This window comes from Pocillopora verrucosa, chromosome 8, assembly GCF_036669915.1.
Source record: "Pocillopora verrucosa isolate sample1 chromosome 8, ASM3666991v2, whole genome shotgun sequence".
Classification (NCBI taxonomy): Eukaryota; Metazoa; Cnidaria; class Anthozoa; order Scleractinia; family Pocilloporidae; genus Pocillopora; species Pocillopora verrucosa.
Genome location: NC_089319.1, coordinates 20,057,199 through 20,063,761, shown reverse-complemented (window position 1 = coordinate 20,063,761; position 6,563 = coordinate 20,057,199).

Here is a 6,563-nt window from a genome sequence, read left to right as displayed (position 1 = left end):
GCGAACCAGTAGTAGTCAAGGCCTTGTAATGTCCCGCGGATGGATTGAAAGGCGCTAGTGACGAAGCGAGGGCCTGCTGGCCGGCAAGGTATTACACCGGTACCAAAACACACAAATTATTGCGACATGATCTAAGTCCCATAAGGCCTTGTGTATTGAAACCTCTAACTTTCAGAAAAAGTACTCCGCATTATTACTCTGGCTTTTACTTTCTTGTTATTTTTGAAGCATCTGGAATCCAGAGCATTATCACAAAGACATCTAGCAACCGCACGAGTTAAAGGAAGGGTGAAGTCGAGGGTTCATGGATATATGAACGTGATCAGAAAGAAACATGAAGGGAAGTTAAAACCAACGATCAACAGCTGCGGGGTCTGCCACATGTTGAATGGAAGTAATACAACCTTAAAATCCTCGCTAGGGTTCAGATGCAAATGAAGTCGAGAGAGATACAAATTTTCTGACATGGAAGGCAAAAGAAACGCTTTCTCGAAGTTTTGGAGGAAACTAGTACGTGAAGAAATTTTATAAATTTTCAATACTGTATACGTTGATGTTGTTTTGTTCTCACTTTCTTCTAGTTTTCCACTAGTCACCACTTTCCACGAGCTATTTCTTGAATCTTTGGTTAAGTTTGATTAGCCGCCGAAAGGCCTTCATAAAAATATGCCGACCAGGAGTTACAGTGGATCTCATTGCACTGCGTCAATGTTTCTAGTGTCGGATTATCGAAGTGTCTGTTTAAAGTGAGGAAAGACGTTGAGCCTTCTATAAACCAGTAATTTCTGTAATGTCTTGCAATTAAACTCTTTCGTTATAATGGTTTTGTCTCTGTCCTCATTTTGAAAGGGAGGTGGAACTTGGCATTGACCTGGTATGATCCCAAATTTTAGTCGTTTTTGTCGTATGTTATATAGCGGTAAGTGTGTGGCTCCGCTTGAAAACGGCGCGTCCTACTTAAGTACGCCGGCATGATGCTTGAAATGTACAGAAAGTACCGAACTCAAAATGAAACTTAACCGGCAGCAGGGGACCTCAAACATAACATAAAGCTTTGTCTCGGAAGGCGCATCTTTTTGCTAAGCGACCACGGCCTGAAATAGACCAATGGAGAGAAGAAACTTAAGGAGTTGGGAGATGGTTGTGGAAAACGTTGTCGTGTTCGTCTCGTTTATTAACAAGTAATCCTACGGAATAATATTGTAACCTTATCGACTCCTTCAACCTGGAATGAACATTGCAGATTTTCAGTGATTGCTAAAACAGGACCGATATGCTTTGATAGATCCCAGCTGACCTAACGCTTCTATTCAGACGCCTAAAATGCTTCTGAAGATTAACGTTTAGGCGAATAAGAGGGCTTTAGCAAGACACGAAATTCTGTCTTCCTCGTGATGTTGGCACGCGGGCCAACAACAAAATCCTACGAGGGAAGTTGCACTTGTTCCCTGGTCAACGGTTGGGGAGCGAGTGGGAGAAGTGGTGGTTGGACCACTTGTAGTTCCGAAGTAAATCTTTCTGCTATCAAAACCCGATTGGCGATGAGAATATTAATGAGAAATGGGCAGGCAAAACATCTTGCCCCCAACTCTTTCGTTATAATAGTAATAACAAGGATTATTAAGTATAATCTGATTTTCGACTGACGTGAACGCAAACAAATTTTGGGAAAAGGCTCTTCTGCTTTTTTCGAACACCAGGCACAAAAGATGATTAAGGAAGCACGAAATTTGAAAGCTCTCGGATTGAATGGTCCGTCGGGCGCGTGCGATTATTTTCCACATGCTCTCCCGGAAAATTTGAGATCCTAGACTCGCAGACCAGAAGCAAAGTCCCTTCGAGGAAAAGTTTAGAGTCATTCTTTTGTCATCAAATTTGCTACCAAGAAAACCACCGATTTGTGTTTTGGGCTTAAGATTGCGCGTCTCTAGCCGCCCACTTTTTCATGTTAATAGTTCAAATTCCTGAAGTGTAGCGTTGGACGCGATGGCAGAGCTAAGCACATTGTTTTATAGTCGTGGAAAAGCTCTTGGAGAAGACTGAAGAAGAAAGATAATACAAGATATCATTGGTTAATGGGGAGACTTCACTACATAATACTTCGAAGGAAGTTTTATTACAATTGCCAGATAAATCAGGGTAAAAAGGAAAAGTGACACGGGCGACCTTTTATTACAACTTGTCCCGCGACATTGTTGCTATGAAAGTTGACGAGCGTTGTTGCACGTATAACCACTGGCACGTGCAACTTGTCACGCGACATTGTTGCTATGAAAGTTGACAAGCGTTGTTGCCCGTATAACCACTGGCACGTGCAACTTGTCACACGACAAAGTTTGAAGTTGCGACTAGCAGATAATTAAAGAATCCTTGACTTATAATGGACAAACGAAATCGTAAGGTGTTCATGCGAGACCGGATTTCCAGGAGATGGGAGAGGGGCATTTATCATCAACTTATGGATTTATAAGTAGGAGACATCGTCGCGTATTAATAATTTTTCAGAATGACAAAAGAACAATTTTGCTCTCCTGTGGGTGGGGTATCGCCTCTGATTCAAAAGAAGAACATAGACCACGGAGCAATGGTAATCCTATAGTCAACACAAAACTCTGACAGTACATCTGGCTTCAAAATTGGAACGATGGGTGTAGCCCAATCAGAAGTTTTGACTTTTTCTAGTAAATAAATTCTTTCCGATCTTCTTAACTCATCTGTATTCTTTTCTTAAAGGCAAATGGAACAGTTTTTGGTTTGAAGAACTGTGGAGCAACGTTCTCTTTAAGTTTCAAATGAGCTGTCACTCCTTTTTTGCTCAGAGCTCCATCTCACAGGGATGCCTACTTTGAAACCACGTCTTCTACATTGCCACACGATTCCAAGAAAACGTCCTTAATAGACTGCTGGACCATCACCTGCAGTAACCACAGCTGGAAGGCATGCTTCTTGATTTCCATAACGCACGCGAATCGTTGCCTCATCCATCACAGGAATTTCGTGTCCGGAATAACTGCGTAATTTCAAGTCAGATCGGTGCAGTGCATTCTTCGGAAATACATCAACCCATAAATTATTTAGGGTGATTGTAACAGATGAACCGTTGTCTAATTCCATATGCATGGGTTCCCCATCAATCTGAACGGGAACGATTAACTCCTTGCACCTCTTTTCAGGATCAACCACAGTAAACTTTGGCATATTGGGTATGAGGCTCAGCTATCTATCCAGATTAAAATGAATACTGGCGTCAGTGCAGCGTGAGATGTTCAGCTGTCTTCGAGAACATGTTTATGGAAATTAAACTCACTCTAAATTTGCAAAAAAAAAAACCCGCACTGTTTCTAACCGTTGTGTCATGATTATCTTAAAGAGAAGGAGTCAGGATAGTGACGTGGGGATTTAAATACTCTTGGCACAGAAATACTTGTTAATTTTTCCCCTTATAATTGGTACTCGGTTTAGCTCCTTGTTCTAAATTTTAAGACCAGTTTTCCACAGACCGCGGACTTCTTTTCCCTTTTCTTGTTCCGAGAATGTAAACACTTTCGTTTCTTTTGGACTTATTCGACAACGGAGATGTGCCCTCGGTTTAGCTCCTTGCTCTAAATTTTCCATTACGATTTTTGTGTTGTGGCTCAGTTAAAAGAAAAACTACATTATAGTAACTGCTAAGCCTCCTCGCAAATCTATAAATGTTTTAATGACTGATAAATATAACGTTGCAATTCGGAAATTTCCTTCGTTCTTCTGAAATCCTCATTGAAGGTATCCTCTGAGGTCTTTTTCATGATCTTCTATGTTCCTCTCGCTGAGAAGAAAGAGAGAAAGAGGAACAGATAAAAACTACTGGACATTAATAAGTCGAGACTTTGTGGCTCTGTTCTCCTCAGTGAGAGGAAGGAGAAGTGATGACGATGAGTTGAAAATAGATTTTGTGTATTGGTCAGGTTTTCTTGTGGTGCAGTGAGAATATTACGGCGAGACAGGGTAAGAGGTGACGGTTGAATTTTGCTTAGATATACAAGTTGGATCCAAGGAGGAGCACTAAAAAAGGAAATGGAAACAGATTTGCTCTTACACGTGAAAGTTACACAGGTTAGCAGAGTAGACTCTAAGAGCTCAATATATGGCATGGTATTTGGTTGGCCTCTTAAAGGTTGCCTTCAGGTTGTCTCTGTCCAGTTTAGGAAGTAGGGAGTAATTGGAGAGTTTGCAAATATGTTGTTGTCATCATAATTTCCTCTCTAATTGATAATTTCCAGTGAGGTAATTGATGAATAAAATATGTTTTTATCACGATCTTAAGACCGAGTTGTGTTATAAGTCATGTTTCCTTACCAACTGTGACAGTGTATTCTCTCACTCTTATCATCTCCACCCTAACTTGTATCTTTATCTTCCTGTCTCTGAAAGAAAAGAACATGAAGAGAAAAAAGTCGGGCAAACCAGAATTAAATAGTTATCTATTTTAAAGAATTTTTCCATGCTTAGCGTGCATATATCGAATTATGGATGCACTCAGGAAGTTTGGAGAGCACGAGAGAAGCGTAAGAGTTGCCGGAGGCACAGCGGAGAGGAACTCTGGCTTCTTGAGTGCTCTCCCAAATCCCCAAGTGCATCCATAGCTAAAGCACGAAACAATTCTTTAGAGCATTGCATGCGGCAGACACACGTTGTGATCGAAAAAAAGAGGTTATTAGAACTGCGTCGGGTTTACCGGGTAATCGTGTTCTACTCGAAAACTTTGAATAAAGGACGAGGAAAACACGACCAAGAAATATTTCGAGACCAAATCTTTATTCAAAGAATTGTAAATCTTCTGCTCAGAAGCGAAAAACGAACGAATTTCTTTCATGTACGAGGCCATGTAGTAGATTCAGCATGCTTGAATCGCTGTTTACTAAAATTCGCGACTAGAAAATTGCGTAGGTTAATTAGAAAATTATGTATTGAACAATACTTTTAAGAAATATCAACACAAATTAATTTCAACCGTTCGAAAAACCAAGAAAAAACTTACACATTTCTTGCATTCACAACACCTATGTGGTACATTTACCCTGCTTGAATTGTTTACTAGAATTTATGATCAGAGAATTGCATTGTGTTGAAAATTCTGAAAATTGTGCAATTTCAAAACAAAAGCTTCTATAGCTATCGAACGACACATTTGGTACATATCAACAGTTCAAAATAATATTTACCGGTCTAATGAAGAGTCCCCAACGTCGCAAAGCCTCAGTTGAAGTAAAAAACTCAGTTTTTTAACGGAAAAAGCTAGAGAGGAGTCCGGGAAATGGTCGGACACACTAGAATTTGATAGATCGCGTGACAGCTTTAGCTCAGCTCTATTCTTTTTACTCTGATAGAGCACGCTCTTTCGACCGATGACAGCGCGCGTTATATCCGAGCTTCATTATAAAAGGATTTTTACCTTGGTAGCTACTTAAGAAATTGGTAGGCCTCGCGCGTGCGCTAAGTTACGATACCTTTCCTTTTTTCGTTTATCTCATGCCTTTCATTCTGATTTTTTTAAAACTGATGTATATCACTATCTTTAGTAAATTTCATTTACGGAATATCTGATTGTCTACCAAAACGGGCTTACCTTAAAATCTGGCTCAAACCTCCATCATTGATTCTTCGTGGGCGAGCATGGCTTACCTGCACGCTGGAGACACTTTCCGGAATTCCACTCGTTCCAATAGACGGCATACTAACACTTAAAATCAGATCAAACAAAATCAAAATACAAAAAAATATTTAAAAAATCCAACTGAATTTGTTGACGCAAACATAAAAGAAAAATATCCAAAGCAATGTCTTGCAACTCCTTAATCATGCTACCAACTTGAACAATTCTCACGACATTTTGACTATCTGTTTTGCAGACGACAAAAAAACAAAGTCATCTCCAAAAATAGTTCTGCTTAACAAGGTTAATTCACACCTGATTTAACACAGCAAGATCCGTTTAGTCGAATTTGTCCAATGTAATAAGAAATAAAGGGGGTAAGTTTTTAGAGAAACTGTGGTGCTGCGTCGGTGGGAGAGTATGGAAAGATAATTTGTTTTTCAAAAAAGTGTTTGATCTTAAGGAACGAATCTCTCTCCTCTTCGCATTTTAGATTCATGAATTTTTCAACTGGATTTGGGACTCCGAGTTTGGACGGTTGTATCCATGCGAAATCATCCTCTACAAAATTGTCCGCTTCACATCCGTTAAGATGGACTAAGTGAAATTGACGGGTGAATTCAGTAAAATCAGATCAAACACAAATAATATTAAAAAGCTGAACAACAATATCCAAGACACCGTCCAGAACAAAAGAAGGCAGAACGGTTTGTACACATTGCAGAATGATGTTAAGTAATTAACGTGTAGAGAACTTGGAGATGTTTATCTATGCTTAACTACAGTCGTGGAAGGTTGTGAAAAGATGTATTCCCCCTCACCATCGGTACGAAATTATTTCATATTGAGTTCTAGGCAAAAACTTTACCCTTTTTGCCTAGGAGAGTCGAAAATGATTATAAATATTGATTGATTGCGACTTCTCAGC